Consider the following 18,990-nt stretch of genomic DNA (forward strand, 5'->3'; position numbering starts at 1 on the left):
CAAGAACTGGAAAGCTGTATTTGATAATATCTCTATTTTAATCCTAATTTGACTAATTTTGGTATCGCCGTCAAAATTTTTAATAGCTATTTTTTATTTAGGCGTGACTTTAATTTTTACAAGTCATTTTGACTTAACCGATGGTTTTTTATTAGAATATGTAATGTACACTATGTACACTAAGTTCAAACTTATTCGGAATTAAATTCAGAATTGTTGACTTGTTTTATTGACTAACTGCAGAGGTGGCTAACACAGTATTGGTTTTAGTTTGTCCACAATTATAACTGGACTTGACTTAAGTACGGGCTAGCGTTTCAGGAAGTACACAGCGTCCATGGCTGGCTTGCCGATTGCCATTTCCTCCTTTACCATGCTCGGACAACGTACATCTGGCAGAATGTGGAACAATTTCCACCAGCCACACGGCCAGGTGTCCTAATGTGACGTCATCGCTGCCGACCAATCGTAGCGGGCGTCACATACTGCTTGGGTTGACACCTGGGGTTTTTCAATGCATCTGAACATTCTAGTAACATAAGTTGTGTGGTACTATTTTCGCTCATGTAACAGCCATTCAGTCAGATTGTTAAGGACTTATTAGTCCTACAATCTGAAAGCTAAATTAAATAGTACCCTATGGGTACATTAAACCCTGGGGGATGTGGCTCTAATTCCTTCCCCCAGGAGTAATTAAAAAGATGCCGGTGGCATCACTAACCAGTGGTACATGTCCCTAGTTGGACGAACACCACTATAATTGAATTAGATTAGATTAGATTCGCGCCATAGTCGACGACTAACGAAGCAGTAAGCAGTTCGTGAATTACTAAGAGTCAGCGATGGAAGCCATATTCCCGCAACACGCCTTGAACGCGCTGAGGGGGTTAAGCCTCCGAATCGCCACAGGATAGAGCCTTCGTGCTCAAGCAAATCGTACCACACTACTGCTGATATGGGAAGAAGATAGCAGAAATAATTGGAGAGGTACCAATATAAGAAACCGGAGAAAGGCGCCCCCAAGAAGACCGACACCAAGAAGAGAAAATGAGGCACCGCAGAGGGAGAAAAACTTATAACAGCAGAATTTATACACCCAGCTGCCAGTGATTCCCAGTGGCGGCAACGTAATGACTTCCCACCCACGGAATGATATTAACAACTGTTAAATAACCTCCAAATATTCAACTGGTAACAAGAACAGTTGAAATCTCTACCAAAAATGGAAAAGAGGTTCAGGAGAGGGGCAATTTATTTACCTAGTTCAAATGAGTCAATGACAATTGAGGGCACCCTAAGGGAGGAGAAAAAAGGACACAGTTCCAATTTTTTTACTATCCCAGTACCGCCACACGAAATTAAGGACTATAACGAATTAACAAGATCGGTAGCAGCAACACTACCACTCATATCGCAGCAAATGGACACGGGTTTAACAACAACAACAACAACTACCCCAGTAGCAGATTCACCGACATCTCCAACATTACTAGTTAGTGAGCGCACCAAGAAACAAGAGCGCACCAAGAAACACGAAACAAGAAACAGTCATAATTCCACTTGAAGCAACTAAACCAATAAACTACTGGTACCAAACCTAGAACTGGAACAAAAACTTCAACACACCCTGTAGCAGACTCACCGACATCTCCTACTGCAATACCCCTCCCACCCCCCCCAATCATCTAGCGGGAAAAATGCTGGAAATAAAGTTACCGATAAAGCTACCGATCATGGGAAACTCACAACAACAGAAGCAACAACAACAACCAAAACTGTTGAGCGTACCAGGAAACAACAACCTACCACACTTCCAACTGAAGCAACAACTATAACCGAGTCAACAACTACTGGTGCCAGACCCAAAACTGGTACACCACCAGAAAGTAGTAAAAAAAAACACTAACCCAAGCTGCGAAAAAAGACACTAAAGAAAGAAAAGCAAGAAGTGGCCCAATCAAGACTGACCGAGCCACAATTCAAACAGACGTTAATAACTATGTGGCCGACCAATTTGATGCATCGGGCCTTTCCTACCTACTTTAAGACAACAACTCAGCCATTTATTTCACTGACGCACTCGGGCTATACTTGAGGCCCATCAAAAGATCTATTATGATAGAGCACTAGAAAAGAAAAACCTCAAAATATTTGAAGATGCCAAGGAAGCCACTGTAGATATCAGCACATGGGGCAAAGATTTTTACGACTGCCCAATACCAATCTTGGCGATGCTGATAAACGGGCTTCTGAAGTTCCATGGAGTGCAATCCAATCCAATCAAAAGACACCACCAATTGAAACTCCTGGTCCTGGGGGACCAATGCGGTATAGATGGATACGCAGGAAGTTGAAGGGAAAGCTTAAACCCTCCATCAAACATCCAGCCGTTCCTGTATCCATTCTCCGAGAGGTAGTCCTCAGCCCTTCTCACGGCTAACAAAAATTGCCATTTTGTTTAAGAGATTTCAATTCGGCTAGGGTACATAATATGATCCTTTGACCACCCTTCTAAGTCAAAACCACAATACCTAACTTGACATTCAGAAATTTTCATTTCGTCTCTTAGACTTTAATTTCTTTCGATTTGAATTATTAATGCACATTATGGGCTTTTGGAATTAATTAAGATAGGAAAATTTAATACTTTAATCCGAGACTCTAATTGCGATTGTCGCTAACACAGAATTGGTAATAGGGAATACCCATTATATAAGTAACTGGGTAGAAATTGGTAATATACATTTTGGCGTTTCAGGTATGTTCCGGCTACGTTTGGACCTCTCATCCGAGTCACTCTCCTCCCTGCCTGCTCGGAGATTAAAAGACGAGTGTGTGAGCCGATCCTCACTCGTCTATAATCAGGTGCCCCGACAAGCGTGTACGCACGGAACCGAGGAGACGTCATAAGATCAGTTCCCAATCTTGTGAGACGTCTTATCCTGTAGTTATAACTTCAAATACATACATTTTTTAACTTGAGTGCGTGTTGGGTCCAGTCTTACTCGAAATAGCCTTACATACAGGTCGAAAGGGATGTATTGACCCACGAACTGTCGGCTAATCAATCAGCACTCAAATGAGTGCATTAATGCGTTGGGGGAAGTGGCACCATTCTTTTCCCCTCGAAAAAATCAATTATGTCCAAACGGAATATTAACTAGTCGTAAATGCCCATATGCGCGCAAACGATTCTAATCGAAATGACTGACTGACTGACATTCACGCCATTCTACAGGGAATACTCGAAGAAGATGGCTTCTAATACAATTGACAAAATGAAGACGTTGTAGGAAGCCGTGGACAATATTGGGATAATAGAAGAAATGCTGGTAAACTGGATGAGAATCACTATTATTACAGCCCTCAGAGTCAAGATGGAAATAAAGTTTTAGTAAGTCTAAGGAAAAACTAAGGGAAGTGATGAAACAAAAAAGAGGAGAAGGAGTATGAAGAGGATAAAAGAAGAATGAGAGCATAGGACGAAAAAATAGAAAAAGAAAATAAGAGGAAGAAAGAGGAGGAAGAGATGGAGAAACAGGAGGAGGAAAAGAATAAGGCAAAAAGTGTAGGACAGAAAATAAGCTGGTGGAAGAATAGAAGAAATTAGAAGAAAAAAGAAGAAACCCGAAGGCCGTTTTCAGTGCCCTTCATATGTCTCGAACATATTTGCTTTCTTGCCTAATTTGTTTTTAGTGGGTTGTATTGTTGTTTGTGTGATAGATTGATGTTCATCAATCTATGTCGTATATATGTGTCTCTGTCTATAAAGAAGTTCTATCTCCCGCCCCGCCAAGCGCTGTTTTATTGGTATAGTTTATGAACTAGCTGAACTTAACCGCCATCCGCTACCCGCTGCCCGCTGCACTAGCTGAACTTACCCGCTACCCTATACAACAACCCAACTTTCCCTTATCGCTATACAGACCCAATATTCCTCACGTTCAATTCCCCTTGACGCTAAATGTTCCCAAGGTGTGCTAAAATGTATTGACGCTAAACATTCCTAAGGTGGGTCTGTAATGTATTTTCCCTTTGACGCTAAAGTATCCCACCATACTACTTCTGTCCGCTGTTTAGTCTACTTCCTGAGTAGTCCATGCCATACATTTCATCGCTAAGAGTAACTGTAATTGAACATTTTAACTGAATTGTTGAAATTTGTTTTATGAAGATTTGTTTTTATAAAATTCTTATCATTGTCATTGGATAGGTGACGCCAATTTCGATTGTTCCCAAATTGTGAAACCGGCACGCATTTATTTTTCTTTGAAAGAGTTTAAGACATTTTATTCTGATTCTGTTTAAATTTTTCTTGTTCATCTCTTTAAACTCTTTCCTAGCGGTAGAGCTGATAAAATGTTTTCTAACTTGTTTTGAATCAGTCAGTCAAGTATCAATGTTTTCGTAATTTACTTATTCAGCCAGCAAAATTTCAAACTACTGTTCCCTAATTACATACAGTACATCTTATTGTCCGTCGCGATAGTATACCCCTGCCATTCTGAGGACAAGCGGTTGATGGCTGTCTCCACAATGTTTCTGATCCTTGCTAGCTCACAAGTTGTGTTTGCTTTGGTGGTCTGCACAGCATAGCAACACAAGTAGGTTTTTTAATGCCGAGGCAGTTGGAGTAAAATGCCTTGGGCATCACAGTAGCTGACCTAGGGTGGTCCGATGATAGGATTCGAACCCGTACCCTTACTGGTATGCTAATCACTGAGCCACACACGCTCCGTTAGGTCAGGGTTGTGGTAGACGATAGGACAGATTTCAGCGTTAGAATTGTGCTCGAAAATATCTATCCTTACTCGAGAGGGTAATAATTCCGTGCTTACAACTATATTAGAAATGTTCCCCTAACGTTGCAAGACTTAGCGATAATTTCAAATTTACAAGTGTTATTGAAATACTTTCTTACTCCTACACGCGATTTTTAAATGATAATTTGAATTTTTCAAATTACTGTCTGGTTAAATATGGTTTGATAATGTGCAGGTACTCTCATATACCTAGCATTAATGCAAATACTCTGATAGTCACAAACAAATCACAAATGGCCTTGCACTGTCACACACACAGCCAGAAGCAAACCACGAGTGCAATTGCACTATCATACAGAGCCAGAAGCGAACTACGAGTGGCCATGCACTGCCATAAACATATTGAACAACAAGCTACTAGTGGCCCTGCACTGCCATAAACATATTGAACAACAAACTACAAGTGGCCATGCACTGCCATACAGATACTGAACAACAAAGTACAAGTGGCCATGCACTGCCATACAGATACTGAACAACAAAGTACAAGTGGCCATGCACTGCCATACAGATACTGAACAACAAAGTACAAGTGGCCATGCACTGCCATGAACGTATTGAACAACAAACTACAAGTGACCATGCACCGCCATAAACATATTGAACAACAAACTACAAGTGGCCATGCACTGCCATACAGATATTGAACAACAAACTACAAGTGGCCATGCACTTCCATAAACATATTGAACAACAAACTACAAGTGGCCATGCACTGCCATACAGATACTGAACAACAAACTACGAGTGGCCATGCACTGCCATAAACATATTGAACAACAAACTACAAGTGGCCATGCACTGCCATACAGATACTGAACAACAAACTACAAGTGGCCATGCACTGCCATAAACATATTGAACAACAAACTACAAGTGGCCATGCACTGCCATACAGATACTGAACAACAAACTACAAGTGGCCATGCACTGCCATAAACATATTGAACAACAAACTACAAGTGGCCATGCACTGCCATACAGATACTGAACAACAAACTACAAGTGGCCATGCACTGCCATAAACATAATGAACAACAAACTACAAGTGGCCATGCACCGCCATAAATATATTGAACAACAAACTACAAGTGTGCACTGTTATATACATAGAAAAAAAATCAAATGCATAACAATCGTATTTATCATTGGAATATTTGTTATTTTATTTATTGTGCGTATATTTATTAAAAAAATTACGTCTACTTCAACTTCATTCTGAATATTCCAACAAGGTAGCTGACTTGTCCGAATTTCAATGATGCAACAGCTTTATTCAAGTCACTCATATTTAATACTAAATCATACACTTCAGTCTGTCGGTACACTTAGTCGCACTGGATATCATCAAGTATCTAGAGTAACAGGATTGAAACCGAATGGATTTTTAGACTGACTGGTAACACAACACAGTGTGTGAATGGAAGTTTATGAAATGAAAAATAAATATTCACGACAATTCATACGCAAGTAGACTCACAAACCTAACCACGACATATGATATATGACTACCATACCGAACACGTTATAAAAAGAAAACTGATTCATGTATAAAAAATATGGATATGGTTTATACATCCACAATGCAACTAATGAAAAAATATATTCACAGAATCATACGATACTAAGAAAAGTAAGTATGGTTCACACAACCACATGACACCAAGAAAAGTAAGTATACTTCAAACAACCATATGATACAAAGAAAAGTAAGTATGGTTCACATAACCACATGATACAAAGGAAAATATGATTGGTTCACAAAACCATAAGCCCTGGTAAACACACCATAGTGTATACTGGCCTTATCCAGGGTTCGGAATTCACATCGCTATTCTTTGGCCTTCCATAAAATCCGGAATTCCTACTCAACAATTCCGGTCATGTAACAAATACACTGTCGGTCGAAATGGCTTTGCTGACACACTGCAGATTATGGCCTCACCATTCTGGTTCTTCCAGCCCATCTATCAATCTATCAATCCAGCTATAAATAGAACAAGCTGGTCATAATAAATAAACTAAATGCAGAGAGGAAATCCATAAATAAATGCTACCACATTGTTTTACGTCAAAATAAAGCCGTTAGCAGTAAATTTAACAGACCAACAATTTTCTAGTGTTTTAAATCCGAAGAATTACAAATAAAAACAGTATATTAAATGGATATATATATATATATATATATATATATATATATATATATATATATATATATATATATATAAACACACACACACACATGGGTACAAAATTGACTTGTATATTATTTAACACTTACCCCTATGACTGTAGATGGATGTTAGTGTATTCACACTCCTTGACAAGATCCAAGTGATCAATGTTTCGCATAAGACAATATGTTTCCTGTAACTACAGAGAAAAAATTGTACTCGAACAAAGGGCAAAGTACTCGTGCACATCGTGCTATATGGGTATCTCACCACGAGCGACCTACTGCATGTATTGTCCAGTCACACAATAAAAGATAAGAAAAATATGAACTACCTTCGTAACGCTGAATGTTTCTAAGAAACCAATTACCCAAATTGTTCTAAGCATTACCAAATTATTTTCTAGCCTTATTTTGTGACATAGAGAAGTACCGCATCAATTAGATATATGTTGTCTGAACACATGCATGTTGGACAGCTTTCCTAGTTTCTGGCAGAAACATTTATTGCTTCATATTTGGCAATTGTTTTAATTGTCTGTCGATTTACATTCCTTATTTTACACATTTTTACACATTTATACCTGTTGAGTATATGTCACATCAGTGAGTTCCCCATCGATTTATCAAAATAACATTTCCAATGCGGTAAATATTTGTCGTTGTACATGAGTCGATAATATGGAGGAAGTGGCTTATTTTTTGCAAACTTATTTTGCTCCAGAACAGCTGTACCTAGTTCGGCTAACTTGTTTCATGTTTTTATTGATTTTATGTCGAACATCATTATGCATGTTAAGCGGAAACAATTTAAAAAGCTTGACCAGCATTGGTTTATGAATAATTTCCTTATTCTGTTTGGTTTGACCAATGCTGCTACATCTATAATAAAATGTACTTTGTAACTTTACTAATCATCAACGCTGTCGAATAGCATAATCTCTCTTACATATTTTACACATCAAAAGATAGATTTCCAAATTGAAGTCACTACTCACCACAAACTATGTACACTCATGTTGCCACCAACACTTTTAACCGGACACGCTTTTTACAGGAGTTGAAAATGATTTTGATATCTCTCACGCACTATATATATATATATATATATATATATATATATATATATATATATATATATATATATATATATATATATATATATATATATGAAAAGGTCGTCCTGTGACACCCACGCGTGTGTACACACGCACTCACACCTACATCCACACGCACTCATACACTCCTAGCAAGTACGACTCTTTCCATATATACTGGATCACCTCGATATCGCTTTTGCGGAGGAAACATTAATACAGAAAACAAATATGACGAAACACAGCACAGTGATGAAAGAAAATGTCCAAGCGCTTTCAAGATGAATTTCTTTTTTGAAAACAGGCGAAGGGAATAAATCACAAGAACAAAAACTAAACGCAAAATCACAGCATGTAACAATAATAATATAACTGATAGCAGTATGTAACAACAATAATATAACTGACATCAGTATGTAACAATAATAATATAACTGATAGCAGTATGTAACAATAATAATATAACTGACATCAGTATGTAACAATAATAATATAACTGACATCAGTATGTAACAACAATAATATAACTGACATCAGTATGTAACAATAATAATATAACTGATACATCCAACTGCATATATTTACACTGTGGTACAAAAGAAAATGGATGCTTTTATATATTGTAACGAGTCTATTGCTCTTAAAAATAGTGTCGGAAAAGAGCGAATAGCTCAAAAGCAACAAACTTTACAAAATTTAACAAATAATATTTCCCTAGAATAGAAAGTGAAAACAAAAAAGAATGGTATTGAGAATTAAACCCAAAAAATCCTATAATGATAGACACAAGTCACAATAATACACTTTCTGAATAAACCCCAGGGGAAATCTACGTTAAATACAACTTCAAAAGTGTTGATGCGTCTGTAGTGGCCTATATCGTGGTGTTGTACCAACAATCTTTTTTTCAAACACAGTAACATAATTTCGGGTTTGAATTCAATATAAATTCCAGTGAATTCCCCCGTTCAAGAATATTTTTTTCATGAGCACTCTGTATTTCCAGAGAAAAATCATTTGAATTAAATAATTTGAAGTAATATATTCTAGTCCAAATGAACTAGCAGACACAATAATACAAATTTATTATGCTAGATCTTAAAGCACGAATGACTAACTTTCAAATGAACAAGATTTATGTTTTAAGCTAAGACGTCAGAAGAGACACCGGATAAGAGTCAAAAGTACAATGTTCTAGAAAGTTTTTAGTTATAATTAGAAAGTCTCTCACCAAAAGCACAATAAAACATGACAACTATCACGTAGTCAAGCTATAGGAAATACAATGTCCTTGACTCAGCTTAAGATAATGATCCTCACAATGAGAAACAAAGTTGTTTATAAAAATTGGCACTGATTTTGTACAAGATAAACCACTAGATACAGTGCTTCATTACCCACAGCATATAATGAAATAATTTGTTTTATTTAAAAACAAACTAAGAAGCAATGCAAATTAAATAGCAATAACGATATAAGTTCATACACAGGACATAATATATACGACTTAGAGCTTTAAACAAAGTCAATACAGGGCCCATACGACCTTGGCGATTTCGACGAGCTCATGTATAGTACCTATACAACATTGAAGCTTTAGACAGGGTTACACCAAGGGCCGATAGAGCTCTATCGTAAGTAAGGAGTCCTCTTCTGGTGGTTGTCTGCATTCCTGTCTTCTTCTGTTGAAGGCCGTCACTATGTACACAAGCATCAGCAGTGTTTACTCATTATTTCAAATCAATGCCCAGTTTCCTATCTTTATCGGGCTATTCTTATCCTATTGCCAAACATGTGGTGGTCACATTCTATTCAAATATTCCTTAGTTGTGAATTTTCTTATTTTATTTTAGTTCTTTAATTTATTGTACTGTGTGTAAGCAATTTTCCGAAAATTTTGTCATATCGTGTAGGTTCAAGTAGCCTCTCGTTTTCTGAGATCGAAATATGGCTGTCAACTATATCGAGTTGGAAATGTAACCAATAAAAATCTTGTCAGGGTCAGTGAGTTATTGGTCTAAAGCAGTGATGTCCAACCCGCGGCCCGCTGGCTGATTTTAAATGGCCCGCCAGAGCTCGATCAGATATATAGTCGTTGCTTTTCAGTTTTCTACTGCGGCCCTGGGCCACTTCCTGCTATCAGACTAGCAGTTATATTTTTTCCCTTTTTTGTGATATGGGAACACCAGCTAACTCTGCTAATTTTTTTATTGCCGGCTTGATTTATTACTTTACTGATATTTGCAGGCATTTTTTCAGTACTAGGTAATTTTACTGGTCGTGGTTTTCTTTGTATTAATCGGGCTAATCTTTCTTTGATTGCTGAAAATGCTTTACCGGTAACATTACCAACAGCACTGATATCTTTATCGCGAATAGCGTCAATAGCTTTCATTCCTAATTGTTTTGCAATAGGTATTGCTTTTGGAGCTATTCTATTAAATAAAACTTGAACAACATCACCAAGTCTATCACCGTAAATCGCGCTATACGTTAGCTTACAACCCTAACTAGTACAGGCCCAAGTGGAGCATTGTGAATAAGCATTTTTAAATTACATGTTGATTAATTAATTTTTCAGTCGCTGTAATAATCATCGACAATTTCATTAATGAGAGAATGATAAATGTTACGACAAAAAACACATCCTGTAACTAATCTTCGACAAATATCAGATATTTCATCGGTAATTTCCTGCACTTTTTCATCCGATCAGAATTTCTAGTCGGTCAACATCGGCAAGAATACAGTCAGGACAAGTTTCTTAAGTAACAAAACAACTTCCCGTTGTTTCTTCTACATCTTTCTTACCTGGCGAAGAATGTAATTCCTACACTTGTCTAATTCTCTTAAATTCCGGGTCTTTTTCTTTTTTCCTTTTCTTGTCTCTCTCTCTCTCGTTCTGCTCCTTTTTGTTCTGTTCTCTTTTTTCCAGCTTCTTCATCACTTATTTGGTTGCCCTTGTAATGCTATTAGTTGTTGTGATTCTATTCGTTGTAATTTTTAAAATGCTTATTTACTCCATCAATAAATTCATTAATCTTGCATCTTCTTTTTATTGATCCTATCAAGGTTAATACGTACTTTATAAATCCAATTGTACCAGGTTTCACTTTTTACATATTTATTAGAGTAGGCAGGTTTCAAAAACATTTTTCTTTATCGTTATGACTATCCACGGCAAATATAGGTAAATCTACTTCTTTAATATTCCTTATGTGGAGAATACTATCATCGCTAAATTTAGCAATTGCATAAACTCTTTCTTGTTCTGATATATCACCCTCCATTTTATCCTTTTTAATACCTGCTTGGTCAGTACTTCTTCATCTACATCAATAAGCTGAGTATCATCTATCTCAATAGGCTGAGCAGCAACTATTTCAGATGCAAGTACTCGCAAGATTTTTCTGTTTAGTTCTTCTTGCTATCTTTTCAGTTTGCTCAGCAGTTTGTTTTAACGTTGGAAGAAGACCTTTGGTAGCCTCTGTAACTCCTTTGGTAGCCTTCGTAATTGGTTCAAATAACTGTTCTGTACCTTCTGCAAATTCCACCTGAGACTCCTGACGCGCTTGTAGTTGCTGCTTGACAGCATCAAGAACAGAGATATATCTTTTAATTGCTTCTAGTCGCTCTCGACCTAAACTAGCTGTGTGAGATTCCATTATTGATAAAATAATGATTTAATTACTTATTTATTTATAGCAGCAGAGAGGGTGCGACTTCAATAAAACGTCCGGCGGGTAAACGAATGCACATATAAATTTAGAAAAACACGAACGACAAAGATAAAAAAGCAAACAAACTAACCAAATTAGAGAAACTCTCTGTAAGTTAGATGCTTCGCTTTTGTGTTATTGACCTTATTTTTCTTTCGTTTTCGTAGGAAGCCTTATTTTTTCAAATAGTGGCGTTCCAGCAAAAGGTCTGTTCACCATCTGTGCTTCTTTGGCACAGAAATGAATGCCATATAAAGCTAGCGATGAAAGGGTCAGATAACATTCTGATTACAACACAAAGACTTTCTCATTCACATCCTTTACCTCAAACACTAAATATCAGCAACACCAACATTAAATTCACACAATCAGTACGAAACCTGGGTGTTACTCTGGACAGTACTCTCACATTGCACCAACATGTCATGAACATATGCAAGGCTGCATATCTTGATCTGAGACGCATCAGCTCAGTTCGCAAATATCTTTCAGTTGATGCCACTAAAACACGTGTGTGTGCATTAGTACTTTCAAGACAGGACTATTGTAACTCAGTTCTGTCTGGTTCATCTCAATTTCTGCTCCTGAAACTTCAAAAAGTTCAAAATACAGCTGCTCGGATCATACTCAGAGTACCACGATCAGAGCACACCTCCCCGCTGCTCTGTACCCTACACTGGCTATCCATTCGATTCAGAATCAAACACAAAATGTGTTCTCTGTGCTACGTTTCACTGACGGACTCTAGTCCAACATACCTAGCTGACCTCACCCATGTGTACACACCAGCAAGATACTTATGCTCCTGTTCTGACAATCGTATACTCATTATTCCCACTATGAAAACAAATTCAGATGAACAGCGTTCTTTTGCATACCAGGGCCCAGCAGCAGAATGAATTGTCCACTGAACTTAGATACAAAGACACAGTGATCACATTCGACTGCAAGAACAAACTTAAAGACCTAACACTGTTTCCTACCTTCAATATTCTCAGCATGTTTTTTCTATGTTTTCCAATTTTATGGTGTTCGTGTTTGTAATCATATCATTATATATGTTTTTTTTTTATATCTTATAGGTGTTGTCTAACGTTGTAAAGCGCTTAGAGCTTCTAAAGATTAGGCGCTATACAAAATCCTCATTATTATTATTATTATTATTATTATAAAGAGCTTTGGATTTGCATAGTAATGTGCTTTTAACATGTAGAACTTAGTTGACATTGGTGACATAGTCACGAGATAATTGTAAACACAATATGAATCAAAAGAAAGAAAATATAAATATTAAATAAGACCATTAATGGATTTGTACGTTCTGTCTAAATTGTCCACCGAATGTCTTTATGAAAGATAACATAGTTTGATTTGCAAGCGAGAGCTAGTGCACTGCGTGCATTCATGTTTAACCGTGACCTATCTCCTTTTGCCTCTCTACTTCTGGTTCATACATTTAGAACTCAACTGTGAACTAAAAGCGTAGGTATAAAAGGTAGACAAGATTGTCTTGGCAGGTATTTTAAAGGCTTGGTTAAGTTTGCTAACTTTTCATTTTCACATTGAAAACTATTCACGTCAAAACTGTCAAATTGAAGATTTTTTTCATATTTTGATTTTTAAAAACAGTTTCCGTTTTTAATGAAAATAAATCCACTTCCTGTTTACAGAAACGGGAGTTATTTGTTCCTGCTGAACTTGGCACCGAGTGCATTCAAATGTGTGCGCCGGATATCTGGTTTTGCTTCAATTGTTGGAAAATAAATGCTGAAAGGTGACCCCTCCCTCACACCACTGCTACCCGGAAAAGAGGAATGAATGAAAAGACCAACCACACTAATGTTTCATGCTGGTGGTATGATAAAGAAAAGGCCAAAATATGATCCTGATTCTCTATCCAGATATGGTCAACCTGCCAATCAAACTCTACGGCAATTTATTCATGCACAGTCATGTGACTTTGATACCTATATAAAGAGGTCATTTGACAACGATTCGCACTGAGATTCAGTTGACGGAGTCCTGCTCATCTTGGCAAGAACAAGTAAGTAAATGTTTAGCATCTTTAAAATTTAATAAACGCAACATAATAGGAAAAAGAAGAACGAAACAACAGGGTCATATACCACTAACAATTATTGTCATCACTATTGACATAAATGAAGCACACTTAGAATGTCATGATGCAAAATATACCAATAGTTTTCAATAAATACAATCTGCACTGCATATTTTTTTTTAAAACAACAATATACAAACTCACTACTTGGTAATAATTAAATATGGAATTCAATGTAGTTTTTATTCTATGCTCAATACATTAAACTGAGGTAATAATTATAAATAAATGAGAAAATATAGATTGCATATTTTATATCTAGTATGCTCAGATTATTAAACCAAAAAAACTGTTAAACCTGCAATAACTTTAAGAAAATATTAATTTATATGTTTTTACTGTAACTAGAAACGACATGCGAAATACTAGAATACGAAAGTAGTTTTCCTCTCAGCATCTTTAATTAGAAACTAGTATTTAAGACGAGAATATATTTGATCTGGGATATGTTGTCAGTGGAATTTAACCCATTCAACTATCTCATGAATCAAACGTTATGGTATCGCATATTTACTGCATTTAAAGTAAATTTATTAAACATTTTATAAAGAAGAAAAAGGACTTAAAATGGAAACATTTAGAACAACCTAAGATAAGGGAATAAATATTTCAAAGGACAATTGATGTTATAATTAATGTGTCGGAAAAACAAATAGGATTGGCTTTTTGTTTTGGGCAAATAGAGGTTTTCCTTTTCGTTGATATTTAAGTGTGTGTTTAATGTTATTCGCATAGATTATAATATTAAATAATGCTGTTTGTAACTAAAATTTTTCGTTGTGCAGAAGAAACAAAAATGTTCCATTTATTCACTATGGGAACTCGAACACCTTAGAAGTGTTTTTCTATTTTAATTTGCAGTCTTCAGCAAATGGCTATAATCAGTATACGATAATGCTATTTATGTCAACTTCAGTTTAAGGTTGAAATCTAAAACATCCCATATCATGCCAAATAATTAAAATCAGTTGATTAGGAATTATTCTACTTGTTTCAAACTAAGTTCAGATTCATTTCACTAAGCATTATGGGATTGGATGAGAGTTGCCTAACTCATTTAGGCCCTTTCCAAACTCATACAAAAATGATCCAAAGATTGCATTCCTGTTAAAAAGTTCGAGTATATCTTAAAAAACAGGGACACAAATTTCGTATATTAAAAGACTTTTAATATATCAAAGTAAAAATAATAAGAATACGTAAATGTAGTGATACAAATAAGCAGCCAATGAGAGAGAGAGAGAGAGAGAGAGAGAAGGCCTTGCAATGGCTACATTCATTGTTGCTCATTTGGCTTATTTTTCTTATATATATTTATTCGTTAGTAACAGTGTTGAAATTTGGTGTTGATGCGTTAGATATATAACAGAAACGGTATAATATAAAGTATTTCCTTAAATTAAACATGGCCAAAATTCGAATAGATCATTTGTTGCATGGTACAGTAAAGACGTAAACAAGAATGATAACAAAAGCGGCTAATCACAGATGTAAATAGTACGGTAAATTGTGACATTATTGTTAATGAATATGTCAAAGTAAATATGTAGCAAGAGTGAAAAAATTATACAGCACAGTAAAGATGTGACACGAGTGATAAAGTGACAGGGTAAAGGCGAAAGAAGAACGATAAACTGCATGGTAGGGTAAAGATGCAACAGGAATGATGAATCGATAGAAGCACATAACAGTTCAGTTTCGAGTCGAAGTACGGGAACGAGCTGGCTGTGGCATAGATAAAGAAAAAATATGATTCCGTCTTTAATACATACCCCTTATTTTACGCTTTCTCAATAGTTTTAGCTTTACTGAGAGAATAAAATTCAAATAAAACATGAACATAAACGGATGAAATTCGGAACGCTGCAACGCATGAGTTGTATAATCAAGTACAAAAGGGAGTAAAAAGTTGAGCAAACAAGCAGAATAAAAAACTGAAAGTAAAATTAATATCACCAAATAGATTATATATCCTGATGGTACTTGTTGACATTTTGATGTGAAGACAAACAATGTTTTCCATGACTGGAGTATAATATCCCGGTCGTGAAAATAATAAGGCGATTAAAACAAAACGAGCATGCACAAAAATTAAAACCACCATTAGAAACGTATAAATTAGAATGTATCCTTTCACTTGTAATACATTAATAAAAATACGACTAATGCACATGTAAAGAAATAATTGTTCAAGTCTTGAAAGTAAAAGATTGATTAGAAACGTATTGACTTACAGCTTGGGTTTGACAAAAGACATCGTCATCATACGAGCCCTATAATATAAATTATCAATGGCTGATTCTCTTATCAAACGTGTTTTTAATTTGTTTGTTGTTCTCTGTACTAGGTCAATCATGAAACTGCTTGAAGCCGGGTATCTATGGCTAGCGTTGCTGATTCTTTTAGGAGGCGTTTTTCCGCAACCAATACCAACTGGAGGATTGGTCGCTGTAGTAGAGAGAATCCCGCCACCACCGCCACCACCGCCACCATCGCCAATTGGAGGCTTTGGAGGATTTAGTGTTATCCTTGGTATGTTTTTTTTTACAAATCTTTCTATCCAAAGTCTACTCTAACTATATCCCGGTTTGTGACTATATATGTATGTCTACCCACCCATTGGTCTGTTTCTTTCTCAGTGTCTATATAAGATTTCAAGAATTTCAAAATCCTCGTGGAATATCTTCAACAGCTGTTCTTACTAGTGTTTCTCTGTTATATTCCCATGTGCGACTGCCTCTGTCTGTATGTATGTCTGCCTCTCTCTCTCTCTCTCTCTCTCCATGGTTTGAACACCGTCAGTCACAAATTTTATGAGGCTAGGAATACATGAACGGCATAAATCTGACTTTAAAAAGCAAGATGCACAAATTTATAACAAAACAACTAATATTGTGCACAGTTATATAAAATAAAATGTAAAATACTAAAGGTGGATAAAATAGACAAAAGGAATAGAATTAAAAAATGAACTGTATGTATACTTTGATCATAACAAAACATTATTATCTATGCACGTATGTGTCTGTATGAAAATATAAATAAGTCATTGCAAATAAAAGAGTTTGAATCCGAAGATTATATATTTACATATAAGCAACTTTACGCCCCAGTTGCTATAAGTCTTCATATCTCTTAACATACCTACCTCCATCTTATTTTCCTTCTAACATCCTTAAAGTTCTAAGTACCTACTTTCCCATACATATATATCTTCATAGATTGATACGTGCATAGGTCAGACTTATTTTTTCCACCTTATACTGGGATATGGGGCACATGTAAAGATACACTCGTGTGAGTTTTGTGTCTACTGCGTATGGGAGTTCCATTAATTTATATACATATACATGTATGTGCGTAACTGTGATTCATAAAAAGGTACTTTGTTATTGCATACTGGTGTGATGAAAGTATGTTGACGGATGGCGAGAATATCGTTCAAATCGCGTCATTTAGAATCTAACACGCGATATTTGGACTTCAGTCATGATTTTCAAACTTGTTTTGACTTTAGTATTCAATGCTCATTTTTGACCCATCGCATATTCAAGGGTTCATTTTGCAGTACTTAATGACGTATGCAAATACGTATAATTGTCTTGTTTTCTGTTTCAGCTCTCATCATCCCTATTATTTTGCTACTTGCACTCCCCAGATGTCGTAAGTGTTCTATTGTTTTTCTCAATGTTTTTTTTTTTTTGTTCCATTATTTATGTCAGTCATTTAGTCTTTGTTACTTTTATCCTTCTTTCTGGTTTCATTCTGTCTATGAAAGAAATTTCGAACTGTAAGTACCATATGTGTAGTCTCTCTAATAGAATTGTTCGCCAACAAAGAAGGAATGAACTTTAACGATTGAATATGCTTATGAGAGAAATGACAAATCTGCAGCACGGCGTAATATGACAGAGAAATATCGACGCAAATAAAATACCAGCATCTTAAATAAATGACAAAAATAAAATAAAATGTAATATATTATCAATTATACAATGTCTTTAGCTTTGCGGCTTATAACAAGTTACCTATCTGATTTCATAATATCACAGATAACTGCTACTAAACTTCCTATTCAGCGATTTTAGACAAGACCGGTGACAAGTATAATTTGGAGAAGAAAAAAAACCTTTATTACCTGTCTACCGCGTGACCCAGCGTATTCCGTTTTTATTCTGTCCAATCATCGGTGTGTTCATTTATCCCCCTGTTAATTATTTTATTTCTGTGTAATAAGTACAACTTTGATGTACACGCATCAGAAAACATTGCCAGTGTTTTGCCCTATGGCAAAGAAAATAACTTATGGGCATTTAGGATCGAAAGATCAAAGGTTATGATAAGTGTGATTTAGGAACGAAAACTGGTTTACAAGCAGTAACTTTTGACCTTCTAAGCAAATATATGTTGATGATGCCATCCCTGGGCCCACATTTGCCGTCAGAATAACAATGGTCAAGGGTCAGAAATGGCAAAGGTTAAGGGCATGCAATCAAATAAAGGCAGATTGACTTATACAAGCGAAATTAGGTCCAAATAACACACATTAATATAAATTGATATATGGCTCGCTGTTAATGAGATAAATAAACCTGATGGTTAGGAAATCAAGAGGTCAGGGACCAAAGTCACTTTGCGAATTCACGAACAATAGAATCAAAGGTGATATATACCATTTGCGTGATTCCTGTTTGATAATATATGTTAGGAACAGTTAAACGGTTATACGATAATCCGCAAAAAGACAACCAAAGAACCACATATATATATATTAGTATGAACAGTTTTGGCGGAATATGTATTTAGTGATATGACCACTAATTCATTTTCCATAGGCATCAGTGTCAATGAGAAATATAATGTTCTGATTACAAGATGGCTCATTATACGGCACATGCACTTCTTGATGGAATTAAGGGCAAACCGTCTGAGTAATCAAACTAAGTGTTTCGCGGTATTTTCGGAAGATAACTGTACCTAAGGTCTGATATTGATAACAGATGCCGTAATCATCAGTTTTGTACCTGGTTGGCACAAAAATACATGTTAATGTGACAGA

The sequence above is a fragment of the Sinohyriopsis cumingii genome, chromosome 9 (genome assembly GCF_028554795.1).
Source record: "Sinohyriopsis cumingii isolate HCF-2022 chromosome 9, ASM2855479v2, whole genome shotgun sequence".
NCBI classification, from domain to species: domain Eukaryota; kingdom Metazoa; phylum Mollusca; class Bivalvia; order Unionida; family Unionidae; genus Sinohyriopsis; species Sinohyriopsis cumingii.